Source organism: Mirounga leonina, unplaced genomic scaffold (assembly GCF_011800145.1).
Source record: "Mirounga leonina isolate KUSES-001 unplaced genomic scaffold, KU_Mleo_1.0 Mir_129, whole genome shotgun sequence".
Taxonomy (NCBI): domain Eukaryota; kingdom Metazoa; phylum Chordata; class Mammalia; order Carnivora; family Phocidae; genus Mirounga; species Mirounga leonina.
The window spans coordinates 54,673,432-54,699,074 of NW_023270323.1; positions in this window are offsets into that span (position 1 = coordinate 54,673,432).

Here is a 25,643-nt window from a genome sequence, read left to right on the forward strand (position 1 = left end):
TTTTTGCATGTATTATTTTTCCATTACCAAGACACTGAGTATAAATCTAAAGCATATTGAGAACTATTTCAAGTTGAACATTAAACTCTTGCTAGGTTAGCATTAAAATATTGCCCTGTTACTTATATTAAATGATGATCATTGGTTTCTTTGCCTTTAGGAACTATTCATCTCACATTAAATAGATATTCCTAGGGAAACTTTCAAACCACTTTCTTTTGAGTCATTTATTCTTTGATCTTCATTCTTCCAGGTCAAATATGAAATAGAAGAATGTCAGGATACTTTTTTTTTTGTCTTTTCCCATATCTTTTAATACATTTGTCCAACTTAGAGTTAAATAGACTCTAGAGTTGTGTGTTTGGGGATAAGTTAGTTATTTATTTCCCTGTTTATAAAGTCCATGATTGGATTGCTGAGAATATTGAAGAAGGTAAGCATATAAAATGCCTAGGAATGTCATACACATTAGCTACAGGGTGATATTTCAAATGGAAAATTGTAGAGTGCAAGGAACTAATATATCAAGAATTTTATAATGGGAACTCAAAAATACTAGTGTGAAAATAATATGTAGGAAAGTGCTTTAAAAAATGGTCTCAAGTTCAAACCATCCCTTACATTTAATTTCTTTATGTTTCAAGACTTTATTTTTCCACTTAGATGAATCAATATAATGTAATTCCAACAAGGGATCTTATAAGACTAATGTCTTTCATCTTACCTTCATCATTCAGAATTCTTCAATGTCACCCTATTATTTTTGGAATAAACATTATGGTGGAGTGTCATTAATCCTTTCTAACATTACATCCCACTAGGACATCCACAAAGATTCTTTTTTATTCCTTTTCTTTTTTCCCACCCAAATTGATGACATTTGTGATGGTTAATTTTATGTGTTGTGATTAGGCCAAAAGTTACTCACATATCTGTCAAACATTTTTCTGGGTATTTCTTTGAGAGGGTTTTTGGATGGGATTAACATTTAATGAATAGAGTAAAGCATGTTGCCCTCCATAGTGTGCTGGGCCACATCCAATCAATTGAAGGTTAGAATAGAACAAAAAGACCGGCCTTCCTCCACGTAAAAAAAAAAAAAAAAAAAAGGAAAGAAAGAAAGAAAGAAAAATTTAAAAAAAGAAAAAAATTCTCTCACATGTTTCCTTTGGACTTCATCTGTACCACTGGTTGTCCTTAGTCTTGAGCCTTCTGGCCCACAAAGTGGATTTGGATTTGCCAGTTATCATAATTATATAAATTAATCATTAATAGCAAATATTTTTCTACTTATCCACATACCGAGTGTTTCTGTATCTCTCGAGACCTATGAGTAGTGTGACCTCTTTTAATTGCTGCAGTGCAAAATAAATGTTCTTACAACATTTGCCATAATTTGGCAACATTTGAACTGCTCAGTAATCTAATCTTGAATTAGATAATTTAAACTTTACCATCATTCTACCCTTGGACATAAACCCTGATATTTTATCTTATGTCTACTAGAATTTATATAAACACCATGTTTCCTAAATGCACCAGCTGTGTTCTAGAAAAACAATGCAAGCTTAGAAAACTTATTTCCTCACACTATTATATTGGATTCCCATCGCTCCATATATAAACATTATGAATTTACCTGAACATTCTTTTTTCCTCTACAATAGTCCCCTCTTATCCATGTGTGGTATGTTTCAAGACTCCCAGTGGATGCCTGAAACCACAGACAGTACCAAACCCTATATATACTATGTTTTTTCCTGTATATACATACCTATGTATGTATAGAGTTTAACTTATAAATTAGACACAATAAGAGGTTAATAATAACTACTAATAAAATAGAACAATTATAATAATATACTGTAATAAAAGTTATGCGAATGTAATCCCTTAATATATTTTATTGTACTATATGTACCTTTCTTGTTCTTGTGATAATGTGAGATGATAAAATGCCTGTATGATGACATGAAGTAGGTTAAATGATGTAGGCATTGTGATGTAATATTAGGCTACTAATGGCCTTCTGACCATACATCAGGAGAATCATCTGCTTCTAGACTGTGGTTGACTGCAGGTAATGGCAACCACATAGTAAAATGAATAAGGGGCACTACTGTACTGCTTTTTTGATAAAATACTATATCCCTAATTCCCTCAATTTTCCTTTCATATTTTGGGTTATGCTTTCTATTTATGTTCTTTTTGTGGTTATCCATGATTTTTAAATACTTGCTGGACTTAACAAATGAAATGTTAATCAGTATCACTCAGCCCATAAAATAAAACAATCTGCAAAATTTTATTTCTTACTACTCCCTTTTATCCTTGAAGTTGTACCTTGAGTTTTCTTCATACTTTCTCCACATTCAAACCTCATAGGGAATTGGATATAATGAAGATAATGAATTAGAATCAACAATAATGCTAGTTATCACATTAGAGGAGAAATTAGAGACACTTGAAATATTTCTTGAATCTTCATAAATTCCTATTGTGAGTGACATGATCAACCTGATTTAATAGACCAGAAAGAACTCAGAGAAATTCAATAATTGTTTCAAGTCTGAGAAGGAGTTTGAACACTGGGTTCTATCACTAAGCAGTATATACCCTTTCTTTAGCACCATGTTAATAAATTAGACCTAAATTTTGTGATCAAGTTGAATATAAAATCTGAGTATTTTCTATGAGCATCACATTGAATGTTGGTGCAAATATTCAGACACTAGATATGTGCAGATTTAAATGCTTTGTTTTTCTTTCATTTTAGGCATATATTTACTTTCAGTCAAATTTTGAAAGTTTTTTTTTTTAAGATTTTATTTATTTATTTGAGAGAGAGAGAGAATGAGAGACAGAGAGCATGAGAGGGAGGAGGGTCAGAGGGAGAAGCAGACTCCCTATCAAGCAGGGAGCCCGATGCGGGACTCGATCCCGGGACTCCAGGATCATGACCTGAGCTGAAGGCAGACGCTTAACCGACTGAGCCACCCAGGCGCCCTTGAAACAGTTTTAATTGGGAAAAATGAAACAAATATTCAGAAACCAAGGCAAAGTATTTATAAAGGACAAATCTATGAAATTATTAATTAACAAAATTATACATGTTAATAATAGTATCATGGAACTAATTTTCCCTAGTAGAGAAAACATAATCCTTTTTCCGACAAACATACATTAGCTAAAGCATTTCAATTATAAATATCAAGTAAAACGCTTATTAAATGTGGGTAATGATGTATATTGCACAAGTTCAATATTCATATTTCTATCTGCACTACTGAATAATAAAATCATAGAACTTAGAGAATCCAAAATTTTCTGTATAATAAATAAAGCCTACTCTATGCAATTTGATGACATACAACCAATTTAATAGAGCAAAATTTACTTCAGCAACATGAAAAAATTATTTGAGAAGGTAAGTTCTTGTAACTTGGAAGAGATAATTTTCTTCTTTGTTTCTGCTGCTTCTTCAAGGTCTTTGATAACCAGAGGCTGTGTGTTAGAAATTTATTATTAACTAAAGGAATGCATTGCATGAGACCGGATATTGCTTTAAAAACCTTATAGGTTTTAAAGTGCACAAATAAAGCTAGCTTGAGTTGTGTTTTTCCTCTTCAACTCCCTGAAAATCCAATGTTCTTGTATATAAAGAGATGATTAAAAAAAAAAAAAAAAAACCTCTTTTTCTTCATGTTCTCTCCCAGGAGAGGAAAGAATTTATCAAAGCCACAGTTTTAAAGGCTTTTTATGTTCATCAAAATTTTGATAACCACTGTAAAAAGTAGACCAAAAAAAAAAAAATTAAACATGTATCTGCTCTGAATCCCAGAATGCCCTGCAGTTATCTATGATAGAATTTCATAAAATATTTGGTTCAATAAGAGGTAAGCCCTGGGTAAGCTGATATTCAATAAGCATAATTTGATTTTATTTGCCACTTTAACAAACTTTTTAGTCATTACTGAATAATGCTGGTCTCTGCTTGTTTTCCACGCCAAATCAGCATACTCTCACATTCTCTACAGATATTACAGGAAATTAAACCTAAATTAATGATTGTATAAATTTTTATATATTCTTGTCTATAACTAACTGACACATTTCCAATAGTTTCAAAATGTATAAGTAATATATTACTAAACTAGAACATTAATGTTAGCTCTGACTTTTGCTCCTTCGTGAAACTTTGCATTTAATCCTAAATTTTGTCATCATTCTAGATCTTAATATTACTAATAATTTAGGTAATTAATTAATTAAAATATTTTTCCAGAAAGAGGTGTTTTACCAGATTACCGACTTGCACATAATTTTGGTTGTTGTTGTTTTTTTATAGACACATTTTTCACAGAATTATCTAGATGATGAAATAAAGTGTTCTCAAGTGAAAATAGCAGACTCTAGCTTGAAGAAATTTTGCATGCAATCTCTACATGTAAAAAGAATATAACATCAAGTTCTGGTTGAGAAAAAACATATTCAATATTTTCCAATTTTTTCATATGGGTCACACATCATTGGGAGAATCTCTAAATATATGTTAATTTAGGTACCTGATAGCTAAACTGAAACAATCCCATTAAGATATAGCATAATCTCTTGTTACAATCCTAAAGCTAATTGCTTTATGAAATTTAAAATGATAACATGTGTGAGTGTAATTAAGAAGCCTACACTTAACAAATACCCGTAAAAATAATGACTATAGAAAGAATTTATTTAGATGAAAAAATAGATTTAGAAATTGTCTTTTCATTTAATATCTTGATAAACATTCTATTCATCTCTTCCTATGCTCCAGGTTTCATACTGTATATATATGAATATCTACAACCACTGAATAGAAAAACCACATTGCTTGTGACTTTATGGTTGTGATGTCCATTGGCATACCCTTGTGGAGGTTAACTAGTCAGGTGAATGTCAAACCTTACCAATTATCAACCCTAAGAAAAGTATAATGACATATCTGCACATAACCTTTTCATCACAAGTGACACAATGATTTGAATTGCTCCAAGGTACAACTTACTTTTTAAAATGTTCTGTATATTTTTTTAAAGAAGTTGCCAGTGTAAATCCCTGTGGTGTTTCCTTTGGCAACAGACCAAGAAACAACTTTAAGTGCTGAAACACTGAGAGATGTTGACAGGGTCACTTCAAAGAAGCTCAAGGGATTTAAAAAAAAAAAAAAAGATATGGTAAATTTTCTTCTAGGTTCTGAAGGCATGTTAAAAATAAAACATACTGGGGGCGCCTGGGTGGCTCAGGTCGTGATCCCAGGGTCCTGGGATCGAGCCCCGCATCAGGCTCCCTGCTCGGCGGGAAGCCTGCTTTTCCCTCTCCCATTCCCCCAGCTTGTGTTCCCTCTCTCGCTGTGTCTCTCTCTGTCAAATAAATAAATAAAATCTTAAAAAAAATAAAAATAAAACATACTGTGGGCACCTGGGTGGCTCAGTTGGTTAAGCAACTGCCTTTGGCTCAGGTCATGATCCTGGAGTCCCCTGATCCAGTCCCACATCAGGCTCCCTGCTCGGCAGGGAGTCTGCTTCTCCCTCTGACCATCCTCCCTCTCATGCTCTCTGTCTCTCATTCTCTCTGTCTCAAATAAATAAATAAAATCTTAAAAAAAAATAAAACATACTGTTTTATTTTATTGTAATGCTTATTTTGTCAAAAGAACACAACAATGCAAAGTAAGTAGAATCTAAATAACTTCACATTGCTCCTTGCATGAAATAGAGTAGGTTAGGACATTATTTTACAGGACTTTCGTAAGACTGTATTAATAGGAAAACCAACTTATAAGGAAATATTTTCTAAGTTCACCCTTCACACATTCTAAAATTATTCAATGGGTACTTCATAAAATCACAGACATTGTTTAGATTCTGGAAATATGACCATATAACCATATCTCCTATTCTCATGGAACTTATAGAACTAGTAGAGAGACATATAAAAAAAAGTAAATGTCTGTCGATGGACATCTTGGCTCTTTCCATAGTTTGGCTATTATGGATATTGCTGCTATAAACATCTGGGTGCACATACCCCTTCGGATCCCTACAATTGTATCTTTGAGATAAATACCCAGTAGTGCAATTGCTGGATCATATGGTAGCTCTATTTTCAACTTTTTGGAGAACCTCCATACTGTTTTCCAGAGTGGCTGCACCAGCTTGCATTCCCAGTGGGATGTGTAGGAGGGTTCCCCTTTCTCTGCATCCCTGCCAACATCTGTCATTTCCTGACTTGAATCATAGATCTGTATCTCTGAAACAAATAATACATTATATGTTTAAAAAAAAGAAGAAGAAGATAGCAGGAGGGGAAGAATGAAGGGGGGGAAATCGGAGGGAGAGACAAACCATGAGATACTATGGACTCTGAAAACAAACTGAGGGTTCTAGAGGGGAGAGGGGTGGGAGGATGGGTTAACCTGGTGATGGGTATTAAAGAGGGCACATTCTTCATGGAGCACTGGGTGTTATATGCAAACAATGAATCATGGAACACTACATCAAAAACTAACGATGTAATGTATGGTGATTAACATAACATAATAATAAAAAAAGTAAATGTCAAACCAAATATATAATTACAGACTGTGCAAAGTGGAACTGAAGAATCTGATGGTAAAGGATACAAAGTGGGATATTGGTTAAATGAGATGAGTTGTGAAGGTCTTTTGCCCCATGAAAATTAGGTTAAGATACTACAAAGAGGATGAGCCAGAGCAATGTGAGAGTGCGTGCGTGCGTGTGTGTGTGTGTGTGTGTGTGGAATGTGGATGTCATATCTCAGGCAGGAAAAACTGTCTTCTCAACCCTAAAGTAGGAAATTCTTGGCATATATGAGCAACTGAATGTAGGCCAACAAGCATGCTAAGTGACATGAATAACAGAGGCAGGATAATATTATTTTTTTCACAAAGTAGCCAATTATCTCTTAAAAATATTCTTAAAATAATAAAAATCTTATTTTTAAATTTACCCACATATTTACCATTTCCAGTGCTCTTTATTTTCTTGTGTAGACTGGATTACTGTCTGGAATTATTTTCCTTCTCCCTGAAGGACTTCCTTTAGTAATAGCACATAAGCTGGAAGAAGAAAAGTGGAAATCCAGGCCTGTCAGATTCACACATTCACACATATATACCGGAGAGGTATAATATTACTTAAAGAAAGCGATAAGTGAAAGACGTATACTATAAAATCTAGGGCAATTACAAATTTCTAACACATACAGGTGTAGCTAATAATCAAACAAGGAAATGCAACAGAATAATAAAAATAACTCAGTTAATTTGAAATAAGGCATAATAAGAGAAACAAAACATAAAGTAATTGAAATAAGCAGACACATAATGGAGGGTATTAGTCTTGTCAATAATTTGGATTTTAATCGAAGTGAGATAGGTTCTGAATGCTTTTCAGTGAAGGGTAATAAAATATGATTTACTGTACCAAAAATAATACAGAAATAAAGAAGAAAGAAAGAAAAGAAAGGGGTGCCTGTGTGGCTCAGTCATTAAGTGTCTGCCTTCGGCTCAGGTCATGATCCCGGGGTTCTGGGATCAAGCCCCGCATCAGGCTCCCTGTTCTGCCTCTCCCACTCCCTCTGCTTGTGTTCCCTCTCTCACCGTGTCTCTCTCTGTCAAATAAATAAATAAAACCTTAAAAAAGAAAAAAACACTGGTGGCTGCCCGAAAGAATATGAAGATTTGGTGGCTGCCCAGAAACTAAATTATTAGAGGAGGCAATTTGAATTTGGAAGCTATGTTAGCAGGCTGCTGTTGTAATAAATAGACTAGGGTAAAATGTCCCCACTAACAACTCAGCTAACATAATAAATGTAACAGGCTCTTTCTGCGTCGGCACATTTTCTATCAAAATTAAAGAATAATTTGATTCAGAATATTCTCAAACTAGTAGAGCTGCTCCAGGGCATGTACAAACTCTCTCCTACAGATTTGAGCTAAGAACATTTACCTTCCACACAAATTGCAGTACAGATTTCTTCCAAATCTGTTAGGCATCTGAGGCTGAACACCTTCTCCCCTCTGTTACAGAAATCAGCTACTCTATACATAGAATATTTTCATTTTAATTAATGGAATATAAAATGGAAAACATTAGTAAGCCATTATCTCAAGGTGACTTTCAACATATAGTCCATTACAAATTTAAATTTGATCATAATTTCAGCCTTCCTTTTCAGGCCATGGTGAAGTAATAAGGACTGAATTTAATCTCCTGCCTTAAACATAACAACAAATGGACACATATATGAAAAAATAGATTCAGACATTGTATAATAGGCAACACAAGACTACAAGTGAGAAAGAATAAAAACAAATAAGGTGAGCTGTCATATAGTTTCCAATGTTACTGTGTATGGAGTTTCCAGGCCACAGAACTGGGAGGGTAATCCAAATATACACAGAAGTCTCGAATTGAGGAGATGGAAGTGAGATGTTCAGGTGGCTAGGCATTCAGAGTTCACAGAAAAGATCTCTGTCAGCTGTGAGAAGAGAGGGGAGAGTTGCACAGAGAAGCAAGCTCAGATCTACAGAGCATCCCCTTGCAGATTTCTGGTGAGTATTGAGTAGTACGTATCTGTGAATACCAATGCTCAAGGCAGGGCAAGGAGTGCTCCGAGGATACAATAACCACTAGAGCTCACAGGGGTGGAAACAGTCTGTGTTCCCCTCTAGCAAGGGAAGAAAAAAACTTGTAACAAATATGTGGAGCATGAGATAGAGTATTGAGAAAGCTACGGCCTCATTAACAGCCAAAAAAATGAAACCCAGACTAAACTTAGCTCTTGCCCTGTCTATGCCATGATTAAAAGTAAGCCTTGAAAGAATTAAATTGCTCCCAAATAATTAACATTGTGTTCCAAAATAAAGGTCAAGTATACTTAAAAAATACACAAATATCCAACACTCAAAACTATAAATTTTAGAATGTATTTGATGTTTTTAAATGTTGAATTTTCACTTGAAATATGGTGATCAGGATCCTCAGGTATTTTCTGTATTCATATATTATATATCCCTCTCCTCTGTGACATACTATTGTATGTTCTCTTCATTTTTCCTTAATGTATCAGTAAAACTCACACTCTACCTTAACTGAACAGACATATAGTATCCCTCTAAAGTGAAGCTTTTTTATGTTGTTTGCTTTGTTTTGTTTGTAGACTTTCTAAAATTTATTAAATTTTCCCCTAAAATGTCCTAGCTATAGGTTCTGCTTCCAAGGTAATGGATTAAGCTCCTACTAGACCAAGCCTTCCATAGATAACCACTACAAACTCTGACCAAATCAAAAAACAACAAGAAAAACTGCAATCACCTCGAAGCATTAGAAATTGTACAAAAAGTAGGCAATTAGTAGAAATGAGAAGGCTAAAACTGTGATAGAAAATCATTATTATATAGATGCTAGAAAGTGAGCAGGGACCCTGGATATATGAGAACCAAAGACATGGAGCCTGGTTTTTTCCATATAAACTCTGCCCAAATTTCTGGCTTTGTCTGAGCCATGTAGGTGCAGGAGAGTTAAAAAAAAAAAAAAAAAAAAAAAAAAAAAACTGAACTGAGGTTGGATCTGTCGCTCAAAAGAAAATATGCAGTATGTGTCTAATCACATAAGTTGTCTGCTTTTAAACAAAATGGTTAGCACTCTTCTGAGGAATATAACAGTATCTACTTTGTAATATTCAATGTACAAAGCAAAAGTGCACAGCATATTAAGAAACAGGAATACTCAGTAATTCTCACAAGAAAAGCTGAGCAATGGGGTAAAAGCCTAAGATGACCCAGATGTTGATATTAGCAGAAAAAAACTTTATAGCAACTATTATAGCCATGTTCAAATGAGGTAAATGGAAAAAAATAATAATATAAGAAATCTCAATAGATAAAAAGAAGCTATTAATACCCAAATGCAAATATCTAGGACTAAAATATGCAATCTCTGAAATTTCCTTCCTGTAAATTAATGAAGGACTGTGAAAGCAAATATTGAATCAGCTTATTTTATATCAATAGGTTACTTATACCACAAGATGTATTAAAGGAAACTAAATATAAAGTTTAAGTAATCCTCTTAACAAGAAAAGACATAACCAATTATGTGTTATAGAAGTTCCTTAGCAAGCTAGAAGAATTTTCACTACAAATATTTCACTTTTTGAAACATTTCTGTTATTTGGCAGTAATAAGCACTGTATCTCTCTATATTATAGTACTTACTGAATGCCAAATGATCTCTTGTTTAGGTGTAAGGGGATAAATGTTTTCAGTCTGTCCAGAAATAGTTTATATTGTAATATTTATATGGCAATCACTCAATTGATGAATGAATGAGTGAGTGAGTGGCTGAATAAATCTGTCTGGCACTAAGAGGAGTTTAAAATATAGAAATAAGATCTACAATTTTATCCTGTTTTCTAGAATATTGAAAAAATTAACCACATTTTAAAATTGATAAAAGGAATATATAAGCACAAAAACTGAAAACATAGAAACATTTTAATTGATTTTTCTGTCACTCTATTGGGAAACAGAAATTATATAAATGAGGGGTGCCTGGGTGGCTCAGTCAGTTAAGTAGCTACCTTTGGCTCAAGTAATGATTTTGGGGTCCCGGGATTGAGCCCCATGTCTGGCTTCTAGCTCAGCTGGGAGTCTGCTTCTCCCTCTCCCTCTGTCCCTCCCCACTCCAACTGTGTTCACACACACTTTCTCTCTCAAATAAATAAAATCTTAAAAAGAAGAAATTATATAAATGAAATAACTAGTTAAGTATGTTATTAAACAAAATGAAAAGGAGATTCATAGTGGCATAAAGCTACGATGTCCAGTATGCTAATGCCATTATAAAATGTCAAAATAAGGTGCCAGATAAAATATCTTAAAATCGGCTTCTATCTACCCTGTGGGAAAAGGTTTGTAAACTTGGGCATAGAATGATATTAAACTATCTGAAACCAATGAAAATATTCCCATTTTTGAAAATTCATATACAAGGACATTAATCATACTAATATTTCTACTGACAATATTGAAAATTATTGAAATTGCTTTTTAAATCACAAGAAAATGTCAAAATTCAGTAAAATATATGTGTTCATTTATTTCAAAATTTAACACTTTCTGTTTGACCGGGAGGCATTACTTCCAAAAAGCTCAATAATTTGTTACAAATTGCACTAAATACAAACCTAGCTAATTTTTGGCTTTGCTCAGTTAAACTGCAATAGCTAATGAAATGCGAATCCCAAAGCTTTCGTCAGCCCAATTTCTGTGTAACTCCCTGATTTGAAAAATTGGCATAGTAATGCCTCACCATAGGGAAAAATTATATAATGAAGATTAAAGAACGGTCATTTTAACTATTCAATTTTGGACTTAATCTCTTTATATAATACTTTCTTTTTTTTTAATTCATAGAAACATTTATTTGCTAAAGAGTTTTTCAGGAACTATGTGTTGAGCATTATTCTTGAGCTGGAGAACAAAAATAGACAGTCTTTGACCTTAAGTACCATACACTGTAATAAGAGAACATAAAGAGAAAACAAGTTTTACATTATATATATCATCAGATGGTAACACATATTCTGGAAGAAAATAAAGCTTGGAAGGAAATAATTTATTTGTTGGAATGTGTATTGGGCACAACCTTGTGGGCCTTCTTAGACATCATTCTGTTTTTTTTTTGTTGTTTTTTTTTTCTTAGTCAATACCTTACCTGTTTTAGATGGCCCCCTCCAATTTTGGTCTTTGTTGAAATACCCCATCATGAGATTAAGGATCTGGAATTCTGAGTGGCCACTCAGAGGTCAGAGATAATATGCAAAAGCATGGTTGAGACAGCTGTCTCTGGGGTAAAAACTGACCAGCTTTGAAGATAATCCTTTCTCCTTTTTCTCTTTAAAAATTTATTTCTTCCTTGCAATCTTCATGAAGAAGCTGGTGCCTTGTGAATACACTTCATGGCAACTTGTTGACTTTTAACTCCCTGCAGTGAATGTGGTAAAGAACAATATCTCATTGCTTTATTTTCCTTTCTCCTTCATTACCCACTATTTCTCACTCAAACTCCTGTAGACTTAAAACTCCCAAATAAAGTGTTGGCACTTTAATCATTGCTGTAGGCTCTGCTTTGCAGGAAATGCAACTCCAAATATGAATGGAGAACAGCACCACCTAAGAACTTGCTACAATGCAGAATCTCTGGCCTCACCGCCTACTAAAATAGAATCTGCAGTGTTATGTGATCTTCAGCTAATATGTACACACAAGTTCTTGAGACATAACACTGCTCTATATAGCTTTGTGGCACTAGTCTGCAATGGCATGAGTACAGGTAAGAAGAATTACTTGGAAACTGTTATAGCAATTTTACATGACCATGAAATTTTTGCCACATTTTATGAATGTATCATTCTTCAAAGTCTGAAAATTTAAAAAAGTTGGTCCTTCAATGTAGATGATTCATGAAGCACCATTTTAGGACCCATGATAATAATTTCAACATTAAATAAGGTGTTTAAAGAAAAACACACTGAATAAATAAAATCTTAAAAAAGGGGGGGTGCCTGGGTGGCTGAGTCCTTAAGCTCTGCCTTTGGCTCAGGTCATGATCCCAGGAGCTCCTTCTCTCACTCCCCCTGCTTGTGTTCCCTCTTTCACTGTGTCTCTCTCTGTCAAATAAATAAATAAAATCTTTAAAGAAAAGCACACTGACTCACAAAATATATCCAGAGACTTAGGCCTGCTTAAATATTTATAAAATTTTAATGTGCAACAGTAAAGACAAATGCATCTATTGATTCTAAAAATCTTCACTTCCCATGATGCCTCATGAGCCTAGATACAAAAATCAGGAAACAGTGATAGTATATTAAAATGCAGAGAGTGGGGTGCCTGGATGGCTCACTCAGTTAAGTCCAACTCTGGATTTCGTATCAGGTCATGATTTCAGGGTCATGAAATCAAATCCTGAGTAGGGCTCTGTGCTCAGCAGGAGTCTTCTTGAGATCCTCTCTCTCTCTCTCTTCCTCTGCTTTTCCCCCAGCTTGTGCTCTCTCTCTTTCTAAAATAAATAATAAAATCTTTTTTAAAATAAATAAAATAAAATAAAATGCAGAGAGCAGTGCCTTAAAAGAATTTTAGACAAAATTTTTGAATTGAAGACATAATGATTTTATATCATTTCACAAATACATATACCAAATCTTTATGTCACACACCTTAAGTTTATATAATGCTATATTCAATTATAGCTCAATAAAACTGGAAAAAATAAAATGAGATAAAATTAAGGACAATGTCTAAAAAATTTCAGGTTAATATCCTGAGTCTATCACTTATTAGGTAAATGTCATTAGACCAATTATTTAATCTCTCTGAGTATATTTCTTCAGTTGTAAAATGAGCATAACATCATTTTTACCTTAAGGATCTTGAAAAAAACTTGAATAAAGGGTAGTTGACATAGCTGATGTTTAATAAACCTTGAATAATCATAGAAAGAGGATAAGAAAGAAGAAATTAGATATGTTTATATTTAAGAAATTGAAAATATAAGTGAAGAAAATAAGAGTTTGGAATGGAAGCAACTTTTTAAAATCCTTTTAAAAGGATTAAAAGGAAACATGTTTCAAGTGTCCCATAAATTTCTCCTACTATATTTTTCCAAGTTTTCTTAAGTTTTTCCAGTAAAATTCCACACTTTATTTTATGTGTCCTGATTATATCATATCATTTCCATGGCCTATTGGAATAGTCATTGGGCTGGGAGTTATGGGCTCAAGACTCTAGTCTTGACACTTGTACATGATCAAATAACTTGACCTCCTCTTAACTGTTTCTTCAACTCTAAAATGAGGGATTTATAATGGATTATCTTTAGGACTCCACCAGCTCATAATGAAACGTTTTATATGATTTGAGAAGTAGATATTATCTAGGTAAAAATCAATCAACGGTTTGGTGAAGACATCATGTATTTAAGCAGAGAACTCTCTCTGCTTAAATTAATCTGGTTGTCTAAAAGCAGTGTACTACTTAGAGCTACAGGTTGCCCAACCCAGAGATTTACCACGCATTTCTTCTATCTGATATTGTGGTCCTTATATAATTATAATAACAAAAAAGGAAAACAGATTTCACTCAGTGCATTCCACTGAGTGATTCATTCAGTAAGTTTTATATTTGAAGCACTAAATAGCACTACTGTCTGATAAGTAGATAGAATAAGAGTTGGTAACATTCTATCATTGATTATTCTTCTTACAGGAAAATATATCATGATAAAGCATGTTTTTCATATGCATGCATATTCAGCATCTATTTATTCAGAATATTCAGGGTATAGAAAATTGAATACAATGACATCTTCTGACTAATGATGAAGCCATGCATATCATCCATATGTAATTAATTTAAAAAAATCAGAGGCAACACAATGTACTTTGTCTTAAGATATACTTACAGGGTGCCCAGGTGGCTCAGTCAGTTAGGTGTCTGCTTTTCAGCTCAGGTCACGATCTCAGGGTCCGGGGATCGAGCCCCATGTAGGGTTCCCTGCTCAGCATGGAGTCTGCTCCCCACTCTCTCCGCCCCTCTTCCCAATCATGCTCTCTCTTCCAAATAAATAAATAAACCTAAAAAAAGATATACATAAAATCTAGGGGTGCTTGGGTGGCTCAGTCAGTTGAGTGTCCAACTCTTTTTTTTTTTTTTTTTTTGAGTGTCCAACTCTTAATATCCGTAGAGTCATGATCTAAGGGTCCTAGAATCCAGCTCTATGACTTGCTCTGTGCTCAGTGGGGAGTCTGCCTAGGATTCTCTCTCTTCCTCTCCCTCTGCCTTTCCCTGCTCAGGCATTCTCTCACTCTCTCTCAAATAAATAAATAAATGTTAAAAAAAGATATACTTAAAATCTATAAGCAAATTGTATATAGTTTTAGATGAGTCAGAAGATATCTTAAATCCTTCTCAGTGTGCCTGGGCAGCTAGGTCAGTTAAGCATCTGACTTTGGCTCAGGTCATCATCTCAGGGTCCTGTGATGGAGCCCCACATCATGCTCCCTGCTCAGCAGGGAGACTTCTTCTCCTGCTTCCTCTGACCCTTCCCCTGCTCCTTCTCTCTCTCACTCTCTCTCTCTTTCTCAAGTCAATAAATAAAATCCTTGGAAAATAAAATAAAATAAATCCTTCTCATGCTTTAGCATAACTAACCTGTCTATCAATTATTAATGAGTGTTAGCGTGGGGAAAAAATTTTACTAAAGGGGATATATTGTTCTTTAAATAACAGAGAAAAATATGTTTAGCAGAATACCACTGAGTTCTAGTTAGTGGCCAGCCATGTGGCTAATTCTCTAAGAACCAGGTCTCAGCATAACAGATGATAATCATTAATGGCTTATTGTTTTAATGGTTCATATCTCTCTATGTTTGCATCAATGGTAGTTTTCCAATAATCAGAGATTCTTCTACTATTCAAAAATCCCTTCCTTTTTTCTTATACCTCTTAGGCCAGGAGAGTCAATATTTATACTAAAATTTGTTTGTAAAAGCTATAAGACAAAATGAGATGCTGCATTAGTAATTAGTTTTAATTGTACATAGTAAGTAAAGAGTTTAATGGCAGAAATCTGCTTAGTTTCCTAAAATGCAACCACTAGTCTTGGTATTAAAGTTATCTGCAATTTTGTTTCTCTTGAGGTTGTCTTCAATACAGACATATCTCCTTTTATTGTACTTCACTTTACTGTACTTCACAATTACTGTGCTTGTTTTGTTTTGTTTACAAATTGAAGTTTATAGCAACCCTGCATCAAGCAAGTCTATTGGCACCATTTTCCCAAAAGTATTTGCTGACTTGTGTCTCTGTGTCACATTTTGGTAATTCTTGCAATATTTCAAACTTTTGAATCTGATGACTTTTTGAGGTTCAAAACTCAGTGGAGGTAATAACTACAGATGTAGAAATAGCAAGAGAACTAGAATGAAAAGTGGAGCCTGAAGATGGGACTGAATTGCTGCAATCTCATGATCAAACTTGAGTGGATGAGGAGCTGCTTCTTAGGATGAGCAAAGATGGAAACTACTTCTGGTAAAGATGCTGTGAAGATGGTTGCAATGATAACAAATGATTTAAAATATTACCTAAGCTTAGCTGATAAAGCAGTACCACGTTTTGAGAGGGTTGACTCTAAATTAGAAAGAAGTTTCACTGTGACTATAATGCTGTCAAACAGCATCACATGCTACAAAAAGTTTATTAAAGGAAGAGTCAATAGGTGTAGCAATAGGTGTTAGCTTATTTTAAGAATTTAGAATGGAAGCAACTTTTAAGAAATTGCTACAGGGGCAGCTGAGTGGCTCAGTTGGTTAAGCATTTGACTCTTGATTTCCACTCAGGTCATGATCTCAGGGTTGTGAGATCAAGCCCCGCATCAGGCTCTGTGCTGGTCATGGAATCTGCTTAAGATTCTTTCTTTCTCCATCTGCCCCTCCCCTCCCCTCTCCCTCTCTGAAAAGAAAATAAAAGAAAGGAAAAGAAAAGAAATTGCTACAGAAATCCCAACCTTCAACAACCACCACCCTGATCAGTCAGTAGCCATTAACATGGAAGCAAGAGCCTTCACCAGCAAAAATATTACAACTCATTAAAAGCTCAGATGATAGACCAAACCACAGGGCGCAAGGTGTGGGGCGGCAGTGGAGCTCTCTCTCCTTTTTTGAGGTCATCAGGTGGTTATTCCCAGAGCCCTGCAGTGACCTTTTTGAAAGTCAACTGTCCTTGGATAAAGGAGAGTATCCTTCAAGCTGAAAGTCTTTATTAAAATACTTTAAAACAGTTCAGGAAAAGATGGTGGAGGAGTAGGGGACCTTATTCCAACTGGTCCTGGAAATAAGCTGGGTATCTACCAGTCCACTCTGAACACCCATGAAATCAGCCTGAGATGTAAGATAGATCTGGATCTCTACAAACAGAATATCGCAGGTGTTTGGTTTTAAGGTATGAAGTGGGGAGCTGTGCTTCTGTGGGCAGATATTAGAAGATAAACCGAAGGCGGGAGGGAGCGGCCATAAGCGCTAGCACCAGGAAGGTGAAATAACACAGGAGCACAAAAGCCTCCAGCGCTGGGGACCGGGCACAGACTTGCAGAATGGTAACGACGGGGGAAAAGACTTTAGGGCAGCCCCCCGGACTGAAACCTGGAGCAGCTGGACTGCACGTGTGAACTGGGGGCAGCTGGTGGTTTTAGAAGCACAAAGGGCAGACACATGCCCCGACTTGGAGGAGAGGACAGGAAGGGCTGCTGAGGGGGGAACAACCCAGGATGCTGAAGTTTATAGCAGCACAGATAGAAATGGAGATAGTGTGGCCTGGAGAGCTCACTGAAGAACAGACTGTGATCTCTCTGCTCTGAGGTAGAGGGTTGGAAATGATTTCTTCTGCTCTGACTCTCAGAAGAGATGTGGAAATCCACCAGGGAAAGCTGCCAGAGAACAAAAGCCCCAAAAAACTGTTTTTCACTGAGCCCATCTCCCCCAACAGAGGGCAGGGCAACTCTGCCCAAACAGGGCTGCCTGAGTAACAGCATGGCAGGCCCCTCCCCCAGAAGACAGGATGGGAGAACAAGAGGCCAGCAATCCTAAAGTCCCTATAAAACAGGTGCATCTTGCTTGGGTTGTGGTCAATAATTTGGACTCTATACATTCCCTCAACCACCCCTCAACAGAATGACTAAGAGGAGGAATCCCCAAAATAGGAAAGACTCAGAGACTGTGACTTCTGCCACAGATTCACAAATGGATACAGATATAACCAAGATGTTGGAAATGGAATTCAGGGTAGCAATTGTGAAGACAATAGCTAGAATGGAGAAATTGATTAATGGCAACATAGAGTCTCTAAGGGTAGAAATGAAAGCTGAACTCACAGAACTTAAAAATGCTATCAATGAGATCCAATCTAATCTAGATAATCTAAAAGCTAGGGTAAGCGAGGCAAAAGAAAGAATTAGTGATCTAGAACACCAGTTGATAGAAAAGAAGGGAAAAGAGAAGAGTTGGGGAAAACAACTCAAAACCCATGAAAATAGAATCAGAGAAATAAGTGACACCATGAAACATTCCAATGTCAGAATTATTGGGATCCCTGAGGGGGTGGAGAGAGAGAGGGGACTAGAAGATATATTTGAGCAAATCGTAACTGAGAACTTCCCTAATCTGGGTTATGAAACAAACGTTCGTGTCCCAGAGCAGAGAGGACCCCTCCCCAGGTCAAGGAAAACAGACCAACAGCCCAGCATGTAATAGTAAAACTCGCAAATCTTAGAACCGAGGAAACCATCTTAAGGGCAGTTAGCGGGAAGAGATTCCTTACGTACAGAGGGAGGAACATCAGAATAATGTCAGACCTATCCACAGAGACCTGGCAAGCCAGAAAGGGCTGGCAAAACATATTCAGGGTACTAAACGAGAAGAACATGCATCCAAGAATACTTCATCCAGCAAGGCTGCCATTTAGAATGGATGGAGAGATGCAGAGCTTCCAAGACCAGCAGAAACTGAAAGAGTATGTGACCACTAAGCTGGGCCTGCAATAAATATTAAGGGGGAATTTATAAAAGGAGAAAGATCTCAAGAGTGATATAGAACAGAAATTTACAGAGACACTATATAGAAACAAGGTCTTCACAGGCAACATGATGACAATTAATTCCTATCTTTCAATAATCACTCTCAACGTGAATGACCTAAATGCTCCCATAAAATGGCACAGGGTTGCAGATTGGATAATAAGACAGGACCCATCCATATGCTATCTATAAGAGACTTATTTTGAACCTAAAAATACATCCAGACTGAAAGTGAAAGGTTGGAGATCCATCTTCCATGCCAACAGACCTCAAAAGAAAGTTGGGGTAGCAATTCTTATATTAGACAAATTAGATTTTAAGCTAAAGACTGTAGTTAGAGACACAGAATGACACTATGTCATTCTTAAAGGGTCTATCCAACAAGAAGATCTAACAATTGTAAATATCTACACCCCCAACATGGGAGCAGCCATCTACATAAGCCAACTGTTAACCAAAATAAAGAGTCATATTGATAATTATATGTTAATTGTAGGAGACCTCAATACTCCACTCTCAACAATAGACAGATCATCTAAGCAGAAAATCAACAAAGAAACAAGAGCTTTGAATGACACACTGGACCAGATGGACCTCATAGATATATACAGAACATTCCAACCTAAAACAACAGAATACTCATTCTTCTCAAGTGCACACAGAACTTTCTCCAGAATAAACCATATACTGGGTCACAAATCAGGTCTCAACCAATACCAAAAGACTGAGATTATTCCCTGCATATTCTCAGACCATAATGCTTTAAAACTGGAACTCAATCACAAGAAAAAAATTGGAAGAAATTCAAACACTTGGAAACTAAAGACCACTCTGCTCAAGAATGTTTTGGTCAACCAAGAAATCAAAGAAGAACTTAAACAATCCATTGAAACCAGTGAGAATGAAAACACATCAGCCCAAAACCCATGGGATACTGTAAAGGCGGTCCTAAGGGGGAAATACATAGCCATCCAAGCCTCACTCAAAAGAAAATAGAAAAATCCCAAATGCACCAACTAACTCTACACCTTAAAGACCTAGAGAAAAAGCAACAAACAATGCCTGAGCCACACATTAGACGAGAAATAAGATTAGAGCAGAGATCAATGAATTATAAACCAGAAACACAGTAGATCAGATCAACAAAACTAGAAGCTGTTTCTTTGAAAGAATTAATGGGATCAATAAATCACTGCCAGACTTATCCAAAAGAAAAGAGAAAAGACCCAAATTAATAAAGTTAAATGAAAGGGGGAAGATCATAACAACACCAAGGAAATAGAAACAATTATTAGAAATTATTATCAACAACTATATGCCAACAAACTGAGTAACCTGGATGAAATGGATGCCTTCCTGGAAACCTATAAACTGCCAAGACTGAAACAGGAAGAAATTGACAACCTGAATGGGCCAATAACCAGTAACGAGATTGAAGCAGTGATAAAAAACTCCCAAAAAACAAGAGTCCAGGGCCTGATGGATTCCCTGGGGAATTCTACCAAACATTCAAAGAAGAAATAATACCTATTCTCCTGAAGATGTTTCAAAAAATAGAAACAGAAGTAAAGCTTCCAGACTCATTCTATGAGGCTAGCATTACCTTAATCCCCAAATAGACAAAGATCACATCAGAAAGGAGAATTTCAGACTGATATCCCTGATGAATATGGATTCCAAAATTCTCAACAAAATCCTAGCTAATAGGATCCAACAATACATTGAAAGGATCATCCACCACGACCAAGTGGGATTTATCCCTGGGATGCAAGGGTGGTTCAACATTCACAAATCAATCATTGTGATAGAAGACAATAATAAGAGGAGAGAGAAGAACCATATGGTCCTCTCAATTGATGCAGGAAAAGCATTTGACAGAATATGGCATCGTTTCCTGATTAAAACTCTTCAGAGTAGGGCGCTTGGGTGGCTCAGTTGGTTAAGCGACTGCCTTCGGCTCAGGTCATGATCCTGGAGTCCCGGGATCGAGTCCCGCATCGGGCTCCCTGCTCAGCAGGGGGTCTGCTTCTCCCTCTGACCCTCCCCCGTCATGTGCTCTCTCTCTCTCATTCTCTCTCTCAAATAAATAAATAAAATCTTTAAAAAAAAAAAAAAAACTCTTCAGAGTATAGAGATACAGGGAACATTCCTCAAGTTCATAAAATCCATCTATGAAAACCCCACGGTGAATATCATCCTCAATGGGGAAAAGATGAGAGCCTTTCCCTTAAGACCAAGAACACTTTAAGGATGCCCACTCTCACCATTATTGTTCAACATGGTACTAGAAGTCCTGGCAACAGCAATCAGACAACAAAAAGAAATAAATATATTCAAATTGGCAAAGAAGTCAAACTCTCTCTTCGCAGATGACATGATATTTTATGTGGAGAATCCAAAAGACTCCACCCTCAAATTACTAGAACATATACAGCAATTCAGTAATGTGGCAGAATACAAAATCAATGCACAGAAATCAGTTGCTTTCTTATACACTGACAATGCAACTGTAGAAAGAGAAAGTAGAGAAATTATTCCATTTACAATAGCACCAAAAACCATAAGATACTTTGGAATAAACCTAACCAACGTGGTAAATGTTCCATACTCTAGGAACTACAGAGCACTCATGAAAGAAATTGAAGACACAAAAAGATAGAAAAACGTTCCATTCTCATGGATCAGAATAATAAACATTGTTAAAATGTCTATGCTACCCAGAGCAAACTATACCTTCAACACCATCCCAATCAAAGTTCCAATGACATTTTTCAAAGTGCTGAAACAATCTTAAAATTTGTATGGAATCTTTTTTTTTTTAAGATTTTATTTATTTATTTGAGAGAATGAGAGAGAGAGAGAGAGTACATGAGAGGGGGGAGGGTCAGAGGGAGAAGCAGACTCCCTGCCAAGCAGGGAGCCCGATGTGGGACTCGATCCAGGGACTCCAGGATCATGACCTGAGCCAAAGGCAGTTGCTTAACCAACTGAGCCACCCAGGTGGCCCTGTATGGAATCTTAAAAGACCCTGAATCACCAAGGAAATGTTGAAGCTGGGGGTATCACGTTGCCGAATTTAAAGCTATATTACAAAGCAGTGATCACCAAGACAGCATGGTACTGGCACAAAAACAGACATATAGACCAATGGAACAGAATAGAGAACCCAGATATGTACCCTCAACTCTATGGTCAAATAATCTTTGACAAAGCAGGAAAAATATGCAATGGAAAAAGACAGTCTCTTCAATAAATGGTGCTGGAAAAATTGGACAGATATATACAGAAGAATGAAACTCGACCATTCTCTAACACCATACACAAAGATAAACTCAAAATGGATGAAAGGCCTCAATGTGAGACACGAATCCATCAAAATCCTAGAGGAGAACATAGGCAGTAACCTCTTTGACATCGGCCACAGCAACTTCTTTCAAGATACATCTCCAAAGTCTAGTGAAACAAAGGAAAAATGAACTTTTGGGACTTCATCAAGATACAAAGCTTCTGCACAGCAAAGGAAACAGTCAACAAAACAAAGGGGCAACCCACAGAATGGGAGAAGATATTTGCAAATGACACTACAGATAAAGGGCTGGTATCCAAGATATATAAAGAACTTCTCAAACTCAACACCCAAAAAAACAAATAATCATGTCAAAAAATGGGCAGAAGACATGAACAGACACTTCTCCAAAGAAGACATACAAATGGCTAATAGACACATGAAAAAATGTTCATCATTATTAGCCATCAGGGAAATTCAAATGAAAACCACATTGAGATATCACCTTATATCAGTTAGGAAGGCAAAAATTGACAAGGCAAGAAACAACAAATGTTGGAGAGGCTGTGGAGAAAGGAGAACCCTCTTACACTCTTGGTGGGAATGTAAGTTGGTTGTGTTTGAAAAACAAAAAAAAACAGTATATTTGGAAAACAGTGTGGAGGTGTCTCAAAAAATTAAAAATAGAGCTACCCTATAACCCATCAATTGCACTACTGGGTATTTACCCCAAAGACACAGATGTAGTGAAAAGAAGGGCCATATGCACCCCAATGTTCATAGCAGCAATGTCCACAATAGCCAAACCGTGGAAAGAGCTGAGATGCCCTTCAACAGATGAATGGATAAAGAAAATGTGGTCCATATATACAATGGAATATTACTCAGCCATCAGAAAGGATGAATACCCAACTTTTATATCGATGTGGATGGAACTGGAGGAGATTATACTAAGTGAAATAAGTCAAGCAGAGAAAGTTAATTATCATATGGTTTCATTTATTTGTGGAACATAAGGAATAGCATGGAGGACATTAGGAGAAGGAAGGGAAAAATGAAGGGGGAGATATTGGAGGGGAAGATGAACCATGAGAGACTATGGACTCCGAGAAACAAACTGAGGGTTTTAGAGGGGAGGCGGTGGGGGGATGGGTTAGCCTGGTGATGGGTATTAAAGAGGGCACGTACTGCTTGGAGCACTGGGTGTTATACGAAAACAATGAATCATGGAACACTACATCAAAAACAAATGATATATTCTATGGTGACTAACATAACATAATTAAATTAAATTAAATTAAAAAAAAGCTCAGATGATAGTTAGCATGTTTTAACAATACAGCATTTTTCATTTAAGGTATGTACATTGTTTTTTAGACATAATGCTATTGTACACATAATAGACCACAGTATTGTGTAAGCATAATATTTATATGCAATGGAAACTCAAAAAATTCATTTTACTAGCTTCATTGCAATATTTGCTCTATTGCAGTGGCCTAGAACCTAACCCATAATATTTCTGAAGTATGCCTACAAATATTAAATGGCAGTCAATTTGTTAAGATATAAAATAAAGGAAAGGAAGTAAAATGTTTAGGAGCACTGAAAATATACTGTTTTTTTTTTTTTGTTTTTCAAACACAATGTCCTTAATAAAACAACATATATAAGTGCTAGCCAACTTGCATTATAAGATTTATTATACAGGGACACCTGCGTGGCTCAGTCAGTTAAGCATCTGCCTTCGGCTCAGGTCATGATCCCAAGGTCCTGGGATCAAGTCCCATATAGGGCTCTTTGCTTAGTGAGGAGCCTGCTTCTCTCTCTCCCTCTGCTGCTCCCCCTGCTTGTGCTCTCTCTCTCTCAAATAAATAATAAAATCTTTAAAGAAAAGATTTATCATACAGCCCCAAATTTCAGATTGATGGTGTCATATATCAAAAATTATTTTAGGGTGCCTGGGTGGCTCAGTTGGTTAAGCGACTGCCTTCAGCTCAGGTCATGATCCTGGAGTCCTGGGATCGAGTCCCGCATCGGGCTCCCTGCTCGGAAGGGAGTCTGCCTCTCTCTCTGACCCTCCCCACTCTCATGCTCTCTATCTCATTCTCTCTCAAATAAATAAATAAAATCTTTAAAAAAATTATTTTAATTTTGGAAGTATAAGATAATATAATTTTGAGAAAAAAAAGTATTTAGTGTGATTGATGGAGCACTGTCCTATAAGGTAGATTCATTAGCCTATAAATTTAAGGGACTTATTTCATCATATAAAATGAGAAATTGAAGATAAGTTGGATATTTTCATTTCTTTATTTTTATTTCTGTGCCTCTTATTTAGATTAACAAGAGGAAAATGGAATTCCTTGAAAATAAAATGCTTGTATACATATATATGGATATAAATATTATATATGATATAATGTATATTTAAGTATAAACATGTGTATGCATACATTTATGTGTGTATATGTGTGTGTCTGTATGCCTGATATTCAGGAGCTAGTGTATTACAGTGTAGAGTGCTAAAGAACTGGGGACTATAGATTGATTAGGAAGAGCTTTGTCAACAACGTAAAGAGCTTTGTCAAGAAAGTGAAAAAGAAAATGCAATACTTTTAGGAAATTTGCTTTGGTAGCTTATAACTGCTACCAAAATGAAATAGCATGGAATTAGGGAAATGCTAAGCATAAAATGTTAAATGTGAGATTAAAAAAATCTTTATATGCAATTTAAATGCAATAAACTCAAGAAAAAATATTGTATTTTGTCAAAATCTAAAGTGATTATATATCTAAAGTAAGAGAAAAAAATCACATATAACAAGCAATAGAATTGATAATTAGCAAAAGGTAAAAGAAAATAAGTAGAATTTTGAAGTTACATTAAAAATAGACAAATAATGCTTTAGAGTAAATAAATTATATGACACAAAGTACATAGCTGCTTATTAAGATGTATTGCATCTGAACTTAATAAAAGACATCAAAAGCTACAAAGTGATCAAGAGTGACATCAGCAAAAATGGTGGAGTAGGTTTCTCCAAGGGCCCATTTCACAGAAACATCAAAAGTGAAGCAAAACAGAGCAGAACTTATTCACACAGACTTGTGTTTGTTCTAATTTATTTGGAAACTGTCTGAAAAGTTGACACAAGGTGCTCCTCTTCTTGCACCTAATTTGGAATTCATCATGGAAGAAAACTGGTAGTTACTTCTTGAAATCATTGTAAGGCAAGGAAACAACCCACAGCTCTTTAGGAGAAAAGATTAAAATTTAGGCAAACAACAGCCTGAGAGGAAAAGGTTGGCAGAGGCTTTCTCATGGTTATTCAAAAGTGCCCTTGAGTACTGGAAAATTTAAAAAATTCGTGCACACATCCAAGGCAGAATGCATGTTCTGTGGAGATCTTAGAAGACCCTAAGTTTTCACCTTTGTCTGATCACTAAGCTCAGCGTAGGTAAAAGCTAAGACAGAAATAGCTGGGCAGTGTTGAATGCATACAGAGCTAATATACAAGTTTTGTATTTCTTTCTCTCTCTCTCTCTCTCTCTCTCACTCTCCTTTCTTTCTTTCTTTCTTTCTTCTTTCTTTCTTTCTTTCTTTCTTTCTTTCTTTCTTTCTTTCTTTCTTTCTTTCTTTCTCTCTCTCTCTCTCTCTC